Here is a 24,548-nt window from a genome sequence, read left to right as displayed (position 1 = left end):
GGAAGAGAAATGCGCAGATTTCTGCAGAAATCGATTCGAAAATCAGTATTGCCACCCGAGAAAAAAACGCAAATCACGGGAAATAACGTCCACATCAAGTTGTTAATGGCGGGAAAACAATATATCGTAAGAATAGGCCTTAAGACGGGACCAACGGAAAATGACGTAAATGCAGGAAAACGTAAATTGCGGGAAGGTAAAAACGGGGTTTTACTGTATATATATATATATATGTTAAAGATACCAAGCTATTTTAAACCTGGTTTTACTCCAATTCCCAAGTAAGCAAACAGACAAACAAGTCGTTTGCGCCTGCACGTATTGGAAGTCTAGCTGACCCTCAAAGTAGTGCAAGACCAAGGCAACTCCTGGTAAAAGTGTAAAAGTAGAATAAGCTCTGATCACTAATCTTAATATTTACCCTTAATGCAAAGCACATCTCCTGGAGGAGATGTATGATGTTTTGTATTAAAGGCAAGGAGCCACTACCCAGACCGGTTTCGACCTTTATTGAGGTCTCATCAGTGGGAGCCAGGCTAGAAATACCAAGATTTTAGTAATACAGAGCTCATAAGTATTTTACCAGAAAAAGTTACCATAAGGTGTTTTAACCTTATTAAATAAAAATCTCAGGAGGAGATTTAGGGTCAGTCACTACTTTGAGAGTCAGCTAGACTTCCAATACGTGCAGGCGCAAACTTGACTTGTTTGTCTGTTTGCTTACTTGGGAATTGGAGTAAAACCAGGTTTAAAATAGCTTGGTATCTTTAACATTTATTATACCCAAGGTATACTTTCTACATTTATATCTCCTCCTGAGATTTTTATTTAATAAGGTTAAAACACCTTATTGCAACTTGTTCTGGTAAAATACTTATGAGCTCTGTATTACTAAAATCTTGGTATTTCTAACCTGGCTCCCACTGATGAGACCTCAATAAAGGTCGAAACCGGTCTGGGTAGTGGCTCCTTGCCTTTAATACAAAACATCATACATCTTCTCCAGGAGATGTGCTTTGCATTAAGGGTAAATATTAAGATTAGTGATCAGAGCTTATTTTACTTTTACCAGGAGTTGCCTTGGTCTTGCACTACTTTGAGGGTCAGCTAGACTTCCAATACGTGCAGGCGCAAACTTGACTTGTTTGTCTGTTTGCTTACTTGGGAATTGGAGTAAAACCAGGTTTAAAATAGCTTGGTATCCTTAACATTTATTATACCCAAGGTAAAATACTTTCCATATATATATATTTAAATTGAATGACATAAACCGAGAAAAAAGGAAAATGGTTTAATACTATCACACGACTAGTTTTGGCTTTTTATAGCCTTCTTCAGATGTTTTTATAAAAGAAAAGAAAAAACATTAAACACTGAAGATAAAAAAACTGTGAACAACACAGGAAAGTCACTATACATATCTAACGTGAAAACGTTGCAGTTAACGTATTCAAAGCTGTTCCTTCGTTGGCCACATTGTTGGCTGAGTGCGTGCGTGTAGCATCTTGTGAGCGCCAGTATTTGATCACAGCAGAATGACAGTCTGGGAGATTATAGCTTAAATTATTATTTAAATGTACAAGGTTGAGGATGATTTCTCTAGATTCTACAATTTTTCTCTCCAATTCATCATGGCAACGGAAAATGTTGTTAGATCTATCCCAAAGGATTGTATGACTATAGTCATACAATCGGCCGAAAAAAGGATATGGCTGAATAAAGCACTGGCACGTGTTCTCTTGTAAGCGAACCGGTCGAAAAATAAAGGTCGAAACCGGTCTACCCAGACCGGTTTCGACCTTTATTGAGGTCTCGTCAGTGGGAGCCAGACCTAAAAAATGCCGAGGTTAAAGTAATACAAAGCTTATAAATTTTGCCTAAACAAGTTGCCACAATGTGCTTTAACCTCATTAAATATAAATCTCAGGATGAGAGTAAGATGTAGAAAGTTTTTTACCTTGGGTATATAATATGCTAAAGATACCAAGCAATTTTATAAGCTAGGTTTTTAATCTTTTTTTCCCAAGTAAGACTTATAAAATTTCTTGATATATTAAACATACTTTAACAACTTTAACATATTTTGCCTACTTTTGCCAATAGAAATGGTCTGATTTGAAACTAAAATTGAAATGATTCGACAGATTTCAATACAGTTCCTAAATACTGAATTCCATACAGTTCCACTTAGTCGGTATGATCAATAGTTAAGATCATACTATCAGATTTTGCAAATAAAAATATGCCGACTGAAACAAAAATTAAGCCTCATGGACACATCTACTCCTGTGTATTCTAAATCCCAAATGTTATTAAATTCCATCCACTCAACGTGGAGTTATTGCAATATACAATTTCTCCACAAATGTATTTGAATATGGTCTGAAAGAAAAATTAGAATGGCTAGACTTTGTGCGGATTTCATATTTTCGTAAAATCCATCTTGGAATCATGAAATAACTTGCACACCTATGGACGAATTCTTATAGGCGCTTATGCAGTTTGCGAACTACCCCGAAAAACTGTCTCTACGTGCAACAAATAAAATAAATAAAAATAAATAATAAAACAGTTTGCACTGCTGTGACGTTCCATCAGTAATTAGGCAACAAACCTGCAGGTCAGAAGTTGAAGGGATGTGGCAATATTGGTTGACAGGGTGACACTCGAAACCACCGGAGGAACGTGGGGAACTGTGCTCTCTCTCTCTCTCTCTCTCTCTCTCTCTCTCTCTCTCTCTCTCTCTCTCAGCTTTGCTTTTCAGTACATTATATATATACATATATACAGGGTGGTTCAAAATTCCACGTACAAACTTTGAGGGGAGGTTGAGAATATCAAAATCAACCGTATTCACATAGGAAAGCATGACCGGAAACGCCACCCGAAAGTGATAGGTGGCGCTGTTCGCCAGCGCTCCAGGTCAGCAATTGGGGCTTCCTCATTCAAGCTTTCGAAGTCATACGAAGAACATGCGTCGTTTTACGATGCTGAGATGGCAGACATTTACCATATTATGTATCCAACTACTATTGAACTGTTCAGTTACGCCTAATAAAGTTTTTTACACTACTTACTGCCTTGTGTTATTTCTGTATCTTTGTGTCACTGTTAGTACCTTCCGGTCATGTTTCCTATGTGAATATGGTTGATTTTGATGTTCTCTACCTCCCCTCAAGGGTTATACGTGGAATTTCGAACCACCCTGTAAAAAAAAAAAAAAAAAATTCCGAGATTTTCAGCGGATATTTTAAGGAAGATAGTCCCACAATACGAACTGCGTTTCTATGGTATATAAGGATAATACACCCAACGACGTTCTGCACTGCATATAATTTTTCTATATAGCTAGAAGTAATTACAACATCTTTGGATGTTTATCCCGCCAACGAAGTTAAAAATTATACATTAGTAGTTCATGGAAACCTTGTTTTAGATACCAAACACGAAACTTTTTCAAACTAATTCAGATCAGCAATCTCAGAAAGGAATTAAGACTTTCTTTCTTGATGACAATGTGACCGACTCTAGGTGCTTTACTGATCTGTAAAGAAACGAGAGAATAAAAACACTGTTGGTTATGCGCTGTGCTTCAAGGTGAAGGTGAACGTAATTGAAGTAGATCCATTAACTAATGAATGTTTCCAGGAAGCAAGAGTGGAGATGGAGCAGTCTTGGTCTTGTTCCGTCTTTTCCCCCTTGAAATGTATTCCATATGATAATACACAAAGTTCGTTTTAAGACCGAGATTGAGACAGTGAAGTTAAACAAGTGAAAAATAATTAAATTATTATTACTGATGAAATTATATATATCATGTCTGCTCTCCCTGTTCTAGTTATAGTATTTCTAGTTTCAAATAATACGTATGCAAATATCATTGTTACCAATGCACAGCTTTGATGTTGAAATAAAAATGGCGTCTGCTACTTATCTCCTTTTTGAAGTTTCATTAATATGCAGCAAACCTTCAGCAAGTTCATTTTTTCTTTAACACTGGAATTAAAAAAAAAAAAAGTCAACGAAACCCATCAACTGTGGAAGACGTAAATGATTTCGAGTGACTGTCCCAATCTTTTCTAAGCGTTGCCCAAGTCGATATGTTAATTGTGACCCGCTGAATAACGTTACGAAAGTGTAACATATTCTTTTATAGTCATTCTAAATTCATACAGCGTTACATGTCAATCAGGAATGACCTTCGGCATACCCTGGCGAAGGCCTAAGAGGACGGACCTCCTCAAGCGACTCCTGGATGCTCTTCCACTTAAGAGTTCAGCAAACCTGCTTTCTTATAACCTCATTTGACCACAGCTCTGCAAATACTGCTTGACTATTATACTCTGAAGCTGGCTCGATTCCGATATGATAACACTCTTTTAGTACTAATTCACATTTTATTATGTGAACATTTATTTATTAACAAAATTGACTTTGTATTGATTTTATTTCATTTAAAATCGAAATCATGTTTCAGTTATGATAAGCGATACTTAATTTCCAAATATTTTCCCCCAGCTCTTTATCGTTCTGTTCTTATTTCATAAATATATGTAAATTCCATCTTTTTCAGTGAAACATTAAAAGGAAAAGAAAGAGGGGGGTGAGGAGTTCACTCTCAATTATTATTCCACGTCGTCTACATGTGGCATATTATTTCTTACTTCCTTTTATCTCTTGTTGTTGGCTATACTGCACTTATAAAAATAGATGTTTGGATTGTCTGCAGAAAGAGAATGATGCAACCATAAGGTAAGTAAAAACCGAAGGATGATTTATGTTGCGGAGATCAGTACCTTTCTAGCCAATCAAAAACTTGCTGGTGATGACCACATGGCAGAACAGAGTAGAAGCTAAACATCAGTCTATTATTGCCCTGCCCCTGCTACAAATGTGTTTATGACTTCGAAAAATAGCTTTTCAGTTCATCCCCTCCAGGGCTCAATCGAAGGTCATGCAGTGTATCAGGATGTAAAGTGTAGGAAAGCATTTCATACAGGTTAAATTGGAGCGCGTGTAAAGTTGATCTCTAAGTTAACTCAAGGGCACTTCGTTATCTCGATTGTTCCGATAAACAGCTATTCATTGAGTTATTCTGCATTCTGTGCTGAGCAGGCTGCGTTATCTCCAGATACTGTTAATGATTTTTTTTTGGGGGGGGGGAATGCATTCTATTTTATTATTTATTTATTTATTTATTTTCATGTTATTTGCATTCCTGGAAAAGCATCCAGGAATACACACAAATATACACAGCATCCAGTAAATATCATTCAGTTTCCGTAATCAGTAAACTCTGCCATACGAATAATGACAGAAAATGTTTTGATTTCGATCGTTCATACAGTAGTATGTAAAAATCATTACACGCACAAGGAAACATAACAAAATAGTCTAGTCTCATTAGAGCTGGAAAATGTATTATCTAATACTTATCACAGGTAGCAAGACAACTCCTCTGGTGTCTTTTTTCAGAAGAATTGCAAATTTTGCATTATTTCTGAAAGCTGTAGAATGCAAACAAGACTTTTTTTCTTTTTTCTTTTTTGAAATGCAAGATTTTTCAAATATTTCGGTTGAGATCTGCTGATGAATCAGAAGATTGTTCGCTGGATCACTAATAACCGTATGGTTCTGATATTTTTATTTCAGTTTTAAATATTATGCACTTATAATATTAAGTAGCCATTAAAAATAACCGAAACCCAATTATGAAATCCTGTGTTCGGCTGACTTGCTACTTTCGAAACCAATTTTAGATACCAATCATCAGTTTGGAATGATCAAGACCAACAAGTCATTCGAAGTGATTCATTCCACACAAATATAATGAGAAGAGAGAGAAAGAGAAAGAGTAAATACAGTAAAAAACACTACTCAATTTATTGAGTAGTGTTTTTTATTCATTCATTCAAATGGAGTTCCCTCCCTTTTTCTCCCCCGTCCCTATTGGGGTGAGTTGAGCCCCCTCATGGGGGGGGGGGTTAAGTCTTTATGGCTGTAGATGCGTGCGTGTTCACGGGGACGGTTTGCCTGCTTGCGGGATGAAAAACGCCAGATAAACTGGCGGAAAAAACCCTACTGCCCGCGCCCAAGACGGCTAACTTGGCTATGGCTGGGGAAGATCCTCAAATTCCTCACGTCTTCGACGGGAATCGAACCTGAGACACTCCTTCCCCAGTCATATGGTTGCCTATGACTGGGGAAGGAGTGTCTCACTCTCTGGGGAAGCTAAAGCATCTACGTACAATCCAAATAAATATATATATATACATTTGTACATAGAATGCTTATTCTAATTGGCATTTTGATTTACATTTCTTGATATCTTAATAATATATATTATGTACAATTTATTTTTCCTTATTTTTAACATCATAATCTGCTCAGTGTCTGCTTCTTCCTACAGTCCTTTATACATGAATTAAGCAGTATTTTTCTTTTAATGTAACATAACTTTACTATCCATGGAATTCTGTATTATGAATTTAAGTTACCAGTCACATTTCTATTTCCATAAATCATATTTCCTTTTTTATAATGAAATTCCTATATTTTTGTGGTATATTTCCAATTACATATGGTATTCGATCTACATTATTGTCTCTTGTGGGGGGGGGGCACCTTTCCTTAAACCTATGTAAGGTTTGTTTTAAAATATACAACAATGGATTTTATATTGTTAACTAATCTGACAATATTCATATATAAATGTACATATTTATACATGTATGTACATATACACACATATACATATATACCTATTACTACTTTACATATAATACGTCTTCTATGCATATGACTATTTTACTTATAATACATATAATTATTCTTTCGGAGACACTTCTTTATAGACCTTTGTTATATTTGACTTGACAATTTTACATTTGGACTGTAAACATTTTGGATTGTACATTATACATTTACAGTATAATGTACATTTTGGATTGTACATTATACATATACAGTTCGGATTATACAGATATAGTTTGGATTATACATTATTAACTTATCATGAAGTGTTAAGCGCTGTTTACATATACCATATTTATACATACACATGTAATTACTTTACATATCATAAATATTCTTAACATATAATTAGCGCACAGTCACTATGCTAACCGTGCGGACACTATTCAATAACAAATATGTTTATGTTTTCTTTCGCTGATGTTCACGTTCTAGTATTTCAACAGAAACGCTGTTCGATTGGATCGCAAAACATCGTACGATACGTGCGATGTTCTGCCAAGTATTGTGTGTAGACCATCATACGTCAGGTATTAAAGTGTATTAACACATTACGCGAATTTAATCAATTTCCTTGTTTAGTTATTATTTTATTCATTTATGTATTCATTGCTACTTCAAACAAGATCCTCTTCTTTCTTAATGAACAAGTCCGCATTAGACTAGGAATGGTAAGAATGACAGTATAACGTAAGATTAAACGCTCAGAAATAAATTATCAAAAACGTTTCATCTGGTCAAATACTGTACATCCAAACGCACTACAAACACAGTTACTTCAGTGTATTTGACTTGTGTCCTCTCTTTCCCCCCATCCTAATGCAGCCAGTGCCTTAGGCGTTCGCTATCATGCCTATTCAGTGGCGCCGACCTTGGAGAGCTTTTATGAAAAAAAAGCATAAAAATGCTTACATGACAATAAATGAATAATATAAATGAATCAGAAAAGAAAGAGAAAAAAAAAGAAATTACAGTCACATTTGCGAATGTACTGAATCTTTAGTTTTTTTTCCTCTCTTTCAGAACGAAATTAGTTTAATATGACAAATAGCAGGATCTATTAAAATAATTTTAATATAAAAATTTAATATATTTAATTTCAAAAAAATGCAAGGGGTTGATTATGCCAGATAAACGGAGAATGTGTTTATACCAAGAATTTCATATTTCATTGGTATCAACTTACATATTACAACAAGTTAGTTATGAACAAGTGTTTGCATTTCTTAGTAAGACTTTGCTTATGCATTGAACAAAGTGCAGTGTCAGCCTTTTCTGGCTTTTCTTTCAAAAAAGAATGGGTGCATTTGAGAATGAACTGTTTTGGACATGCTACACCGAAAGGGGGAGAGATGGGAATTTTTTCAAATTAATTCTCCCACATTGCCGAAGTCCCCCCACCCCTTTCAACACCATAACAGCAGAGGTCTGCACACCGCAGAAAGAAGACAGGCAACAACATCCAAGAAAATTTATGTGCGAATTTTCTTCTATTATGCTACATATATTTGTCTCTAAAATACATCTGCAATGCCGTAAGAATTCTTGAGTAAAAAAGCCAATGACATTAAAAAAAGGAGCACTCCTAAACAAAAGCAGGCAAAATAGCCATAAAAATAACAATCTTCTTGTTCTAACAAAAACACACACACCCACTACGAGAAATCAATGAACTGCAAATGTCATTTCCTAACAAGCTCTACTTAATGTTAGAATCACTGTAAATTTATTAATAAGATATTTTCCCCTTAATGTTTGAAAAATAAAATAATTTACATTTTTATTTATTTCATCATCATCAGTTTCCTGATATATACCCTCAAGAGGTGTACAGGATATGATAGTACTACATGAAAAATTACATCATTGCTAACTTCTTATCTACAATTTTCCTCCAAATCAGTCTATTACATGTCAAGACTCCAACATTATCAGATCTTATATTTCTGTCTTCTAAGGCACTTTGTACCGTATCAATCCACCTGTATCTTGGTCTTCCTCTGGGTCCTTTTGCTGCCAACCTGGCAGAGAACACTTGTTTTGCTAATCTTTCCTCTCCCATTCTGTTTAAGTGACCATACCATATTAGCTCTGCTAACGCATTCCTGGATGCTGACAATGTCAAGTTCTTTCCTAATATCCTCACCATAACAGCAATATTAATATGATATTGCCATTGATGCCATCTGTTCATGCCCCCTAATCTTTCTCAGGACTCTCATATCTGCGATCTTTAGTTTTGATTAAGTGTTTTACTTCTGACCCAGCTCTCAGATCCATAAGTTAAAATTGGCTTCAATACTATCTTGTATACAACTAATTTAGTGTTTTCGCTACTTTCTCTCTTATTCCATACAAATTTATTCAGTTGACTTCCTACCATACAGCTTTGTTGATTCTGTTGTCTATTTCCATATTTAATTTACCATCTTCACTAAATAGCGTGCCTTAGTAGCTGAAATGTTTTACTTGTTCTATAGGTTCTCCATTCACAATATTTTGAATGTTTCTGCCTATTTTCATTGTTTCTGTCTTTTTAATGCTGACCTTCATACCATATCTATTACAACAGTTATTAACTTTAGTCAGCGAATCTTGCAGACTTGTAGCGGATTTATTTAGAAGTATAACATCATCCGAATAAAGCAAAGCGCCGAGATCAACATCGCCAATTTTGATATCAGGTTTAATACCACTTCCACTTTCCTTCATAATGTGATCCATACAGATAATGAATAACAGAAGAGATAATGTACATCCTTGTCTGACACCAAATTTAACATTAAACCACCTTCCTGTACTTCCTTCAATTCTGACTGCTGACTTACAACTCAAATAAAGACTAAGTATTGCTTGATATAATGCCCCATTGACACCAATATAACTGTAGCGTTTCGAACAGCTTCTCTCTTGGCACCTTGTCATATGCCTTTTCCAGATCTACAAAACTTAAATACAGATCTTTGTTATATTCCCACGATTTCTCAAGCATTTGTCGTAAAGTGAAAATCTAGTCCTGACCGCCTCTATTTGGCCTGATTCCAGCATGTTCTTCACCAAGCTTCTCTTCCACAATCCTTCTCAGCCGTTTCTCAAGTATATTTGCATATATCTTACCAGGAACACTCAGTAGAGAAATATCTCTGTAATTCCCACATTCAGCTTTATTTTCCATTTATTTTTCCATATGGATACTGTAAAAGCTCTACTCCAATCATATGGAATTCGTCCCTCTTTCCAGGCCTTCTGAACTATGTAGTGCAGCCACTGTAAGACTATTATACCTCCATACTTCAGCATTTCTGGTCAAATATCATCTACTCCTGCTGCCTTTCCACATTTCAAGCCTCTGATGGCTTTTTCTACTTCAAGAATGGATATGTATTCCTGACTGCACGCCTGGTCAGTGTTTTTATCCACTGTGCTCTCATCACTGCTTGTTCCATTTAGCAATTTTTCGAAGTAATTACTCCATACTTCAAGGATATCTTTTTCTCCTGTTTTCATGCCACCTTTATCATCTCTAATTCCTTTTACAGCACTCTTTCCTCCATTTCTGAGATTCTTCAACAATCTCCAGAATATCTTGCGACCTTCTTGATATTTATTTTCAATGTTCTTACCAAAGTCCTCCCATGACTTTTGTTTAGCTAGTTTTACACAGTGTTTAGCTTTTTTACACTTGTCTCTGTGTTTTCTCAGAGAACAAGCCGACTTATTTGCCAGGAACGTTTGATATGCTTTCTTCTTTTCTTTCACTGCCTCTTTAACTTCCTGTGTCCACCATGGAGTTCTGATTTTTCTATCCTTATAGACAACCTCACCACATGTCTCTCTGGCTGAATCAATCAGTGTTTTCTTCAAGGCTTGCCATTGAATCTCCAAGGTTTGGTTCATGTTTTCAAACTCTTTCATTTTTTCTTCAATCGTGTTTGTGTATTTTAGGCTATAGTTCACATCTGAGAGCTACTCAACTTTTATTCGCTTTAAAACTTTCTTACATGTTCTTCTTTTCAATATGAAATACAATTTTATTCTGCTCGAGACTAAATAGTGATCACTTCCAATTTCAAATCCTCTGTACACTCTGGTATCCTGCACCAGGGAGAAAACATCACTATCAACAATAACATAGTTAATGAGACTTTTCTTATTCCTGGCCTCTTCTCTCCATGTTCATTTGTGCTTAAGGGTCAAAGCTATATAACTGAGAGGAGACTTCCACATAGCCTTTAAAGGAATGCAGAGAACCGATCAGGGCTTCTGACCTAATGTCCAATCCTCACCTTCTCGTGGTGCACACTGTTAGGTATCTACCTGGATACTGAATGAACGAGGATGGGCTGGCAATTTGGGATTTAGTCGACCAAATTGTATTCTTATTGGCTTAAACCAAAATAAAAAATGATGGTACAATAACGACAGAATTGTACCATCATTTATTTTTAAATGAAATTTTTAAAAATGCAGCAGAATTCTGATAGTTTAACATAACAACAAATGGGTATTGAGAGTTAATTTTTTTTTCTTTAGGGAGGGGAGGGAGGGAGGGTATCAATTTGAGTTCCAGTTGAAAACCTAATATCCGATTCATAGCAAAATTCGCCTTTCCAACATTATCTACAAGTTTTCTCTAAAGTATTGTTGGTTTAGAAACTTGGCTCAAAGCCTTCAGTAGAATTCCTTACAAAATTCTTAAAATACTGGATTAAGATTATGTTTCATAAAATAATTTTTCAATAGCTGCCTACCGATATTAAGATACATAGCTCTACTACATAACAGAGCTATCTATCTTAATATCTTTCAGATTACAGTGTATTCCCCCCCCCCCCCCATCACAGTAAATCAGAGAAATAATACAATAAGCTGTAACAATACAAATTAACGACAACAACGTTAATTTGTGTTGTTTGTGATCGTGTAGTAGTAGTAACATATCTTGGGTAGCAATGCTACCAGCTAGAACTGTACGTAAATCACGTGTAACCGCAAATACGTTATCCCCACTAGGTAGCGGTTTGGTGCGGTCTGCATTGAATGCAGCTCCAGCGTTGAGTATACTAGCCAGTACTCAGGGTGTGTGAACATTCATGAGTGTGCGAACTGTGCGGTGGCCCAGGGCCCCGCGCCAATTGAAAAAAAGAAAATCAATTATTTTTTAAATTATTATATAAATTAATATTGTAATTATTATATAAAAATATTCTTATATAGAAAAATATATGTATATAATTTTACGGCCAACTATTGTTATAGTAAGCGAAATATTTTTATGTATTTTCTTGGTAAAATAAACACACCCAATTTTTCATGAAATGCATTAAAATTATACTGATAACGGTGCGACGTTCTTTCGTTGGCACTGCACCGCGTTTTTAAGATCAAAGGAAGCGGAGAACATGACGCGTTTGGTCAAACAATGAGTATATTGAAGATCTTAAAACTGAGATACCAGAGGAAGGTGAACTATTTACTATTGATGATCCAGCAACATGGCCCAAAATTTTGAACAACGCAACACTAACACAAATTATACAACGTGGTCCACCGTCTCCTCTGACTGAAAATGATTTTCCAAAAGATGACAAGAAGTGCTTTTCCACAGCTCACTATGTTAGGACAATTGTAAACGGAGAGAAGCAAAACAGAAGATGGCTTGTATATTCAAACTCTTCCAACTCTATTTTTTTTTTTTTTTGTGTTGCAAATTATTTTCTTCTGACGACAATTCTTTATCTAATAATGGCTTTTCTGACTGGCGACATGTAAGTGAAAGATTAAAGTCGCACGAACGAAATCCAGTGCACATGAAATGCATGTATTCATGGACACAAATGGAATGTAATTTAAAACATCACAATACAATTGATCAGGCAAATCAAAATGTCATAAAATTTGAAGCAGAACGGATAAGAAATATTTTAAGACGAATAGTAGCAGCAATTTTTTATTTATCTGAACATAATTTAGCTTTTAGAGGTAATTTTGATACTTTGTACATAGCCCATAATGGTAATTTTTTAGGAATCATAGAATTAATTTAGAATTTGATCCACTTTTAAAGGATCATTTAATGCGATGTTCGGGAAAAAAAATTATAGGTAAGAAACAGAATTCATATCTATCACCCATTGTGCAAAATGAATTAACTGTTGATATGGGAACCAAAATTCAACAAAATATTGTAAAAATGATACGACACGCAAAGTACTATTCAATAATTCTCGATTGTACTCCTGATGTTAGTCATCAGGAGCAAATTTCAGTAATGTTTAGATTTTTACATATATTTGAAGCAGATATTGAAATTCGTGAACACTTTTTGACGTTTTTAACAACTAATGACACTACTGGTAAAGGTATATATGAAAATATAAAATCACTTTTGAATAAATTAAATCTTAAATTGTCTGATTGTAGAGGGCAAGGGAATGATAACGGAGCGAATACGAAAGGAGTATATAAGGGAGTCCGTGCTTACATTTTAAATGGAAACGAAAAGGCATTTTATACGCCTGTCATAATTTAAATTTGATTTTAGGCGATGTCGCAAAATCATCAATTATAGCGATAATTTTTTTTAATGTTATACAAAAAATATATACATTATTTGCTACCTCAGCTTCACGTTGGGACATATTAAAGAAATTTGTTAAACAATTAACTCCAAAACCGTTATGTGATACAATATGGGAATGTAGAATAGAATCAGTTGGAGCTCTACGTTTTCAAATTCCAGAATTTTTAAATGCACTAAAAGAATTATCTAAAACCGCATTAGATAATACTATCAAAGTAGAAGTGGTTTCAATATATGAACAAATAGATTCATTTGAGTTTATACTAAGCCTTGTAATTTGGTATGAGCTTTTGTCAAAAGTTCATTTAGTAAGTAAAGTATTACAAAATGCAAAAATTCCTATAGACGTAGCTACTAAGCATATTAAAGAGTTAGTGCAGCTTTGAAGAGCAGAAAATATCAGGATTTGATAGTTGTTTTTGAGATTACTAAAGAACTGTCAAATCTATTAGAAATTAAATTTAAAGAAAGCCAGTACGTCGAAGAAAAGTATTTTTTGATTATGAAACGCCTGATGAATCACACATAGGTGATAAGAAAGATAATTTTAGGATAAATTTATTATTTGTAATTTTAGATACTGTTCTACAATCTGTCAAAAAAAGATTTAAATTGTATGAAATTCACAAAAAATCATTTAGAGATCTTTATGATATAAAATTAATAAGAAAAATGACAGAAAGTGAACTAAAATTTTGCTGCAAACAGCTGTGTCAAAAATTAAATACAGATATTGATGAATCTGAATTTTACAATGAATTAATTATTTTTAGAAATATTGTTCCAGAAGATGCCCCCATTAATATTTTAAAATTCATAATCGCAAATAATTTGTCGGATATTTATCCAAATATTACTACGACATTTAAAATATTATTGACCAGTCCAGTACGGTCGCATCAGCAGAAAGGTCATTTCCAAATTAAAATTAATAAAAACCTATTTGCGATCTTCTATGTCTCACGGATGTTTGTCGTCCCTGGCAATAATATATAGAGCATGAAATTGCAAAAGATTTGAATTTTGATAGCGTTATCAATGATTTTATTGATAAGCGCATTAGGTTAAATAAAATTTAATATATTAAGATTCCTTTTAAATCTTATAAGTTGTTATACATATATTTCATTCTTTATAGAAAATGGATTTTTTTAAATTTTTATATTATTATATTATTTATTTATTTATGATTTATTTATATTATTAAATAAATCATTGTTCTGGCGTATTTATATGATAATGTGTACTTACATAATAAAATAATATATCATGTACATACAAACACATTTATTTTTTAACTAATTTTTTCCCTTTACTTAAATTGATGCTAAAGAGCATGCTTGTTTATTTATGTGCATAAATATTTTTCATATTTGATTTAATTAATTAACAAGATATTCTTCCATTTCCATAAATGTTATTAACTTTCGGGGACCCCGCTTTTCCATTTCGCAAAATGTAGAAACGGGCCTGCTGGTACTGATACGCGCCCTAGCCCGCACAGCACATTGACTGTTGCAAAATTCAACTATTGCTACAAAATGAATTATATAAAATACTATCGAGTGGTTATATTACAAACAAAAAAAATAACGGTTTTTGATAAATATATAAAAATTTAAGAACGGCGATAATAAAACAGGAACTTTCATTTCATACTGGAAGGGCTGCAGCCCTTATGGACGAGCCGCCAATGAGCTGTAGTATTTCGTTGCTTATTTAGATTATCAACGAAATTTATATTACCCAATCAAACTAATAACACTCTGTTGAAACATATTCCTAAAAGAATTTTCCTGGATATGTTCCTAATCGAGATTTTATTAGATTTACCTGCAGTTTTTTCTTTGGAAAAAAAAAAAAAAAAAAAAAAAAAAAAAAAAAAAGCTATTTGCTTTCTCTCTTCCACACCTCAATGCCCTTAGTAATCAAGGAAATTAATTCTTCCGGAAGTTATATCCCATCCAGTCCTGAATTCATTAGAGCTAGAGTAAGTGTACTCCATTTTAAACGAAGAGAAAAAATAACTCATCCATACCGGATCGGTCATCGCCCGGGGGTCAACAAAGACCGCATTTGGTGCTATACCTTCTAGGCATCAGGCAATAAATGGGCTATAGGACTCAGACCCTTTAGTGGGAAACTAGCGCAAAGAACTGAAATGCGACTTAAAGAGGAAAAATCAAAATGAAAAAAAAAAAAAAAAAAAACTGATTTTGTTTGAAAATAAGATGATTATGCAAGCTTATTATGAATCGAATCCAGCATCAAGAGGATACCAAAAGCAAAAGTATGAAATTTGGAAACAGAAATTCCATGATACCCGTCATTGTCATTGAACAGCGACTGATGGACGAACAAAGATTTATAAGACACAAAGTTTTCAGTGATATTGAACTTGAAGAATTGCAAAGACAGATTGTCACTGAATCCCAGCAAAAACCAGCTACAAGGCTCAAAGAAGAAGCAGTTGAATTTCCTGATTACATATAATCCAAATGATAACCAACAGCGACGCTGAAACAAAGCCAAAGACAAGATTCAGATGCAATATTGAGCAACACTAACTTGGCAATAGAACAACTCATACAAAAGGGGTTGATGTGCAGTGCGGCACTTGATAGTTACAAAAGAACTTAGCTGCAGAATAAAATACGTGAATAAACCAAAAAAAAAAAAAAAAGGGACACCCAAAAATGGAAATTCTTTGGAATCAAAACTAAACAAGCTTCGATCAGATGTTAACAATTTAAAGAATTTAAAACCAACGCAGGAAAAGATCAAGAGCTGTCTCGTAAAGACAAAGAACCTTGAAACACAATCGATTGCCAAAATATTACAAAATTTAAACCAAGGAATTGTGGAGAGAGAGAGAGTTTAAAAAAAGCTTTGGGATAATTGAAACTGGCATAATACAAATGCTAACTGTATAAAATGTGTTGGAAAACAATTGAACAACACAGATTGAAGACCTTGTTGTAGTAGTTACAGAAATGATATAAGATAACCAAAGAAAGTGAATTGAAGTGCACCAGACAAAGATTCTAGCTAAAATATATAACCAGTACTGATGTTCGATTGGTTCAATTTAACAACTTATTGTAACCAGACTCAAATGAAGAGTGGATGACAACCGGAAGGACACATTTCATTTTGAAAGACAAAGAAAAAGGAGCCTAACGGCTCCTTTTTCTTTGTCTTTCAAAATTGGCAGACAAGTTATCCTTGTCTGCCACAACACTGAAATTATTTACTTGACCTCAATTATCACAATTTTAACTTCTGCCTATTGAACAAAAGGATTGGTACAAAAACTCCCGAGATAAAACAGCTAGTTGTTAACTGACAAAATGATTTTGAAAAATTCAAAAACATTATATATATATATATATAACTTTATATATATATATATATATATATATATATATATATATATATATATATATATATATATATATATATATATATATATATATATATATATATATATATATATGGCATAGATTGATTACAAGAAAGCATTCAACCCCCATGACACACACAATAGGATTACAAAATATCTAAAAAATTTTGGAGTGAGTAAAAACATCATGAAATTCTTAACAGTTGTCATAACTACGTGGGAAACCTAATTAACAGTCAATGGAGAAAATCCTGGTAGAGTGAATATCAAGGCAAAAAATTTCCTAGATGATTCATTATTACCTCTATTGTTTACCCTAGCACTGATTCATCTAACTTTAATTAATATATTCACTGCTTGGAAAGATGTCAACGGACAATAGTGAGTGCGAGGAAAAAACAGGCCATGTCGCCCACCTTAATAAGATGTAGGGCCTCCTTTCACTGTGATGACTGCAGCAGTCCTGCGGGGCATATTTTCCACAAACGTTTGATAGCGAACAATGGGAATTTTGGACAATTCTTCCCATAGGGCGGGCATCCCTTGATCTCACCCGAAGCTCCAGTTCATCCCACAGATGTTCAGTAGGGTTGAGAACAGGGCTATGTGGAGGTCAGTCAAGTGTTATGACGTTCATGCCCACAAACCACGCAGTTACAGCAGCAGCCTTATGACACGGTGCATTGTCTTGCTGATAATGGTCATTTCTGTAGAAACGCCACAAAGTAGGAAGCATTGAATTGTCCAGAATGTTCAAATACCTGAGTTCAATCCTTCGTGGCATCACAAATAGAAGTCGAAGGCCAAACCAGGAAAAACAGGACCATACCATTACATTGCAACCTCCGAATTTCATCATTGGGGTTACGCACTCTGGTAAGAGATTTTTACCGGGAATTCGCCATACCCATATCCATTCATCTGCTCCGTAGAGAGTGTAATACAGTTCCAAGCTTTCACGTCTCACTGTAGATGCTCTTTGCACCACTAAAGACTATAGTGCATTTTGGTTCGGGTAATGCGAGGCTTGCATATTACAGTCCTACCATGGGAACCCATGTTGTGAGCCTCAGTTCTGAATGATTTTGTGCAGATTCGTGTTCTAGTCGATGCCCGGAACTCCGCATTCAACGTGTCGACCGATGACTAGTGGTAGCACTTGCAGATGAGTCCATGCGCTTTCATCTCAGTATGGTAGAACGGCCTGCAACACTGCCTCACCTTTTGTTTAAAGGCTGCAAAGGCTGTTGTCAGTTAGTCGCCTCTCTCAGTGAAATTGTTGGGCTATCTAATCTTGTGTGTCAAAGATAGAAACTGTAAATCGCTGTTTTCGCAGCGATGAAGAGATAGATGCAAATAGAATGTTTTTTTTTTTTTGTTTTTTTACTCTCTGTGTACAAGATTGAGATATTCCTCTTCTGTTTGGAGACAACCATAGGTTAAGGAGCTTGCAGAGGTGAAGGGTTAATTTGGTGTTAATGAGGCATTATAAGTAGATATTCCGGACTGTTCCTGCTCGGTAGCGGAACAGGCAGTTATACGAAAGATCCGGGTTGAATTTCTGTAATATAGCAGGAGTGGGTATGGCATGGTGCCACATTTTCTACTGAATATCGGTGTCGGGTTTGGTGGCTCTTGTGCGACATGGTAGGTCCCAGTGAAATAGTGTTTGCTTGGATGATACGGGATATATAGATATGCACATACAGAATTAGAACCCTTTATGTAGATGTACGTAAACATCACTTACGCTGCGTATATACAAAATACTTGGTCATGTGCGTTACCACGTGTTCTAGGTAGCTATTTACGAATGTTGCTGGTCAGTTATCAATAGTGTCCATCGCAATGAGAAAATCAAAGCACCTTTCGGAGTTCGATAATGGACTTATTGTAGGTGCCCGTTTAGCTAGAGGCACGATTTTGCGAAAAAGCAGAGCTGACTGGTTTCTCAAAAGGTGAAATATCCCGGGAGGTTAATCAGGAGAAAAACGTTGCTTGTCTGAGAAGCGTAACTGTGATCCAAAGACAGTCTGTCAGGAACGAGACCGCCGTCGCAGATCTGAGAAGGCTTGTACGAACAAACAGAACTTCCTGTGTACAGCAATTGACCGAAGCATTTAATGAAGGCTGTTCCCGACTCATATCTCACCGAACTATGCGCAGGAAATTGAAGATTATTGGTATTAACGCATGCCTATACGGAAACCACTGATTTCTGTGAAGTTTCAAATTCAGTGGCCGTTATGTGCAGATATAAACTAGCTTCAAATATCAAATCAAGTAGAAAAAATATCACATCTTTAATATAAAGATGATCTTAAACTATACAGAAAATCATCTAGAGAAACAGAGGCACTGCTCAATACATTACAAATCTTCAATGAAGACATCTGCTTGGAATTTGGACTTGATAAATGCGCAAAGCTCTCCATAGTTCCAGGCAAAATAACAGGTGGTAAAGCAACTGCATTGACAGAAGGAAGGAACATTAAAAATTTATCCCAGAATAAATCTTGCAAATGCCTGACAGTTATTGAGGCAGAAGTCATTTTTGCGTTAAAGGTCAAAAGAAAACAGGATCTGAATATCTGAAGAGTAAGAAAATTTCTAAAATCCAAACTGAATGGATGTAACAGTATAATAGTAATCAATGCATGGGCCATCCCTATAATCAGATACACAACAGCAATAACTGACTGGATACAAGCCGATTTGGATGCATTGACCATAAAACACGAAATTCATGACAATGAATCATACCTTGCATTCACTCAGTGATGGAGATCGATTATGTATAGCCAAGAACAGTGGACGACATGGACTTTTACAAGGCAAAAACAGTAGAAGAAAAGCGAGCATTGAATATTTCAAGGATAACACAGAAAAGATGCTAATTGAAGCTTACAAAGAAAAAGTAGTGAAGTAAGAAGACAGAAATAGCAAAAAGATCATAAGGTTGAGACAATAAAGCATTTTCGTGGTCTATATCTGAAGTGCACTGAAGGGAGAGTTGAGAATATCTTAACTTGCCAATGGCTTCTGCAGAGCAACATCTTATTCTTGCTACTGGCAAAAATTGTAAAAATCCATAACGATAGTATATGCAGAGATAAAGACGAGACAGAGGATCTAATTAGTTCTTACAGCAGGAATGCCCATACAGACTATAAACAAAGGAGTAAGCGGATTTCAAAAGCTGTAGACTGGAGCTTTTGTAGGAAATATGGTTTTCCAACTTGCAAAACATATAGTTGAAAAAGTTATTGAAATTAAAATGCAAAGATATTATTGAATTTTAAAATTCAGGCAGATAGACATCTGAAACATAATATGCCAGCCATCACTGTAACTGAACAACTTGTGTGATTCATTGATTTGGCAATACCAGGGGACATGGGGGGGGGGGGAGTGAAGTGAAGGCGAAAATTGAAAAAAAATCCGTAACGATAGTATATACAGAGATAAAGTTGGTCAAGTATAGAGATCTAGAGATTGAAATTCAACGACTTTGGAACAAAAGCGCAATAACCAGTTCATTTGTAATAGAATGACTAGGAGTAATACCAATAGTCTTTAATGAAACATCTGGAAAAGCTGAGCCTCCAAGATATAACTCCAGAAAAAAGCACTATTACGGACGTCTCTCTCTCTCTCATTTTACGATGACATGTAGTTAATTCCTAAGCCTTTAGATAAGGCTCGAATTGGATTCATTTACTAGTCGCAAATCCGATTGTGCAATAGCATGTTTCTTGTTACTCTTTGACTGCGAACTCTGTTAACTGAGTATAGAAATAATAATAAATATACGGGGATTCAAGTGAAGCTAGCTGGAAAACAATATAAAAAATCTGATTTAATAATTTCAGAGTGGGTTCATTTTTTCTGACGAAATATCCATAATAGGCTGCAGTAAGTGATTGTTCTATTTCTTAAACAAGTTCACTATCGAACACTGCTTGCGCTGCGGCTGTCAGCTGAAGTGGGAAAGTAGGACAAGTGCTCAGGTTTGTGTTTGTAATAACTGAGCAAACAATTTTGTCACAGAACCATTCGCTTAAGGAGAAAAGAAATCTACGGAATTAAAAGAAACACGATGTTCTTTCCTATTCCAACAACAACGAAGAGTTCAGAAACAAAGCTGCACAATTATGTATTCCCAATACGAAACGCTGCGGAGAATTAATAATTACTTCCTTTCTAATATCAAAACCAGTGTCTTCCTTGAATTAATATTTACTGTAATGGTTCCTATAGATGCCACCGTATTTTTACATCCACTGATTACTCTATCAAATTTATGTAATAGTTATGATTTACTAAGCGGGAAGTATTCAAGTGGCTCTGTAATTTTAGGTCTTAAAGAGATTAGGTTATCTAAGAAAATCGATGATGTCATCCTTCTGCTGCTGCGTTTATGTGTCCATTGGTAAATAGACTCCTTAAGAGTCACATGTTAGTTGCTACTCCAACAGGTGATTACAGCGTGAGCATGAAATAACTTGATACTGTGGTTCTTAGATATATACGTTTGTCATCATTTGGCATCTCCTTGCTTTTATTGATAGATTAAATACAAACCAAGAGGGGCAAACATCTTTTTTTTTTTTTTTTTTTGAATATGTGCTCAACATATTCGAAGTGATTTTACAAAAATAAGAATAAGAATAATAGTAACTTAGAATATTTGAATTTTTTTCGAGCGTCTTTTATTTTATTCCAAATAAAGTTGCGTTTTTTTTTAATTTTTGCTAATAGTAAAGCAACTTTATAATTATCAAGAACGATAACCAAGTATTAATATATTGCCACTTTCCTTAGACCTTTTCTGTTCAAACTTTTCAGACAAGTATAATCACAAAACTGTCGTTAACCAAAATAATTCTAAAAGTTCATAGTTAACTGATATTGTCGAGGTTTAAGTTTCGAAAAACTGAGTGTTTAAAAACATAAAATCCTACCCCCTTTTGAAGTAAGAAATACAAGGTTAGTCGTCACATAATGGCTCATTATGTGACGACTAAAAATATAATGAAATAATATAAAAGTATGATTAAAAGCAGTTGTAAAAATGAAAGCAAAGGTCGTAATTCAAAGGATTGATACTTTGTAGTTTTCAGCAAGAAGAAGAACAGTTTCTGTGTTTTGAAACACTAAATACAAACCTTTCTTTTAGATTAATACAAATTAATACGTTAAATACAAACGTACATCGTTTTTAGGTTATATCTACATATTTCATTTATTCATGAAAATACCTTTACAAAAAAAAAAAAAAAAAAAAAAACCGGTTTGCATTTCTCAATCCATATTTTTTGGGGGGGGGGGGATTTTTCATGACAATTAAAGGAAATATTTCTCTCTTTCTTCTCCATTAGTTTCCTAGAACACTGAAGGAGAAGACAAACCCTACCATAATAACATACTTCTGGGAGTATTCTTAAATTATATCATGGTTATCCCCCTCATGTCATAAGGTATCAAAAAAAACTAAATAATAATAATAATAATAAAGGAAAATTTACTATAAAAATCTGAGTTTCTGGCGATTATTTATTTTATCATTTTTATGTAGCCCCCCCCTCCCCCCACGAAAGGATTCTGTTAACCTATAGTACATCTGTGGGTAAGCTAAGGATTTTTTTTTTCATTTTTATATTTTTCTCCATTTATTTTTTAAATAGTCCGGAAGCCCTACTCTGAAGACCAAATGTGGAACTTTTCTTCAAGCTGCTTCAGACCTCCAATAAGTGGAGCAGTTGTTTCACACAGTGCGATGAAATTCATCTCCCACTTAAAGGCAATCAGAAACATCCATGCCAATGGATGTTTGTGATTGCCTTTAAGTGGGAGATGAAAAAGGATGCTTTCAAGTCAGTGCAATTGTGTCCGGGTGAAATGGCCATGAGAAAAGTACTAACGCAGGAATAAAGTTGGAAAGCTTGGAACCAACAACTTGTTGGTTGGAGAGCGGATACACTAATCACTCGACCAACCAGACTTACTAAAACTACTTTTTCTGATGCCAGTAATCGAATCCTGGCCTCCTGGGTTAGAGCCTGGTATCCTAATTACTAACCCACACTGGAAAATGTAGCGCAGTTGGAAGAACGAAGGGACATGAATCATTCGATTACACGATTTGAGTTCGATTCTCGACATGACGAGAAGGATGTCTTTATATGGACTTTTTCAGGCGAAGGTTAGTTAGCCTATTCCATTTGGAAGTGGCGGAGATTTCTATCCCAGAAACTCATGTTTTCCACTCGACTGGTCAGAGAATACAGTATTTTTGTCCGTCAAATAGCAAAGATTGAAGATGGGTTGTTCAGTATTTTCATTTTTATTTTAATAACCAAATTTATTGTTGAATTCGTTCATAAAAGTAACAAAATCTCAATAAAAATATTATAATAAAATAGGATGTTTTTTCTTTTAAAATTAATTCGAAAAATGTTGAGTGTATCTGTGAAAAATTTTGCTTCTTCACAGGAAGCAATGTTGACTTTTTCGTAGCATCACAACTTCTCGATAGATCATTTTGTTTTTCTTTCCCAATCACAAAGTGTCACGTTTTCAATGCTTCCGCTACTTCACTCTAATATGTATATATATATATATATATATATATATATATATATATATATATATACCCTGCTTGGAAAGAAGTTAACCGATACCTCCATGAGCAAAGTGCCATGCTATGTAACGAGCCATGTTTGTAGCCGGTATAAATTGATGGAAAGGGATGCTTCCAAGTCAGTGCAACTGTGTCCGGGTGAAATGGCCACGAGAAAGGAACTAACGCAGTTTGAGACATTGTGACAGGATGCCATATTACAGGTCTATTTTTTTTTTTTTTTGGAAAAGTGTTGACATATGGAGCAATCGGTGGTACTATACTGAGATGGAAGCACAGGGAGTCAACTTCAAGTGCTACCAGCAGTGGACGACCGACCATACTCACTGATCATGACCGTTGGGTGCTACGAAGAATAATACGTAAAAACCGCCATTCGTTGGCCAACACGTTGAATGCGGAGTTCCGGGAATCAACTGGAACACGAATCTGCACAAAAATATTCAGAACCGAGGCTTCTAACATGTTTTTCCATGGTAAGACTGCCATATGCAAGCCCCACATTACTCGAACCATAATGCAGCGTCGTCTTCAGTGGCACAAAGATCATGTACAGTGGAACGTGAAAGCTTGGAAACTGTATTATGGAACGCTATACTCTCTACCGAGCAGATGGACAGGTGTTGGTGTGTGGCGAATGCTCGGTGAACGTCTCCTACCAGAGTGCGTAACCATGTGAAATTCGGAGGTGGCGGTGTGATGGTATGGTTCCTGTTTTAGCCTGGGATCTCTGTTTTTGGTGCCATAGCTCAGAGAGGCATCTGAACATTCTGGACTATACAATGTTTCCTACTTCGCGGCGTTTCTACAGAACTGACCACTGTCTTTTTCAGCAGGACAATCAACCGTGTCATAAGGCTGCTGCTGTAACTGCGTGGTTTGTGGACAAGAACGTAACCACGCTTGACTGGTCTCCACATAGCCCTGATTTCAACCCCCTCCCCATTAAACATCTGTGGGATGAGCTGGAGCGTCGGGTGAGGCTAAGGGACGTTCGTCCCACAGGATCTCATTACATGCCTGCAGGAAGAATTATCCAAAATTCTCAATGATCGCTATCAAACGCTTGTGTTTACACAAGCGTTTGATAGCGATCTAACTGCTGTAGCGGAAGGAGATCCTACATCTTATTAAGGTGGGCGCCATGGCTTTTTGTCAGTGTGTGT

The sequence above is a fragment of the Typopeltis vanoorti genome, chromosome 5 (genome assembly GCF_054136105.1).
Source record: "Typopeltis vanoorti isolate ZY-2024b chromosome 5, IOZ_Tvanoo_1.0, whole genome shotgun sequence".
Classification (NCBI taxonomy): Eukaryota; Metazoa; Arthropoda; class Arachnida; order Uropygi; family Thelyphonidae; genus Typopeltis; species Typopeltis vanoorti.
This window is presented reverse-complemented; position numbering follows the sequence as displayed.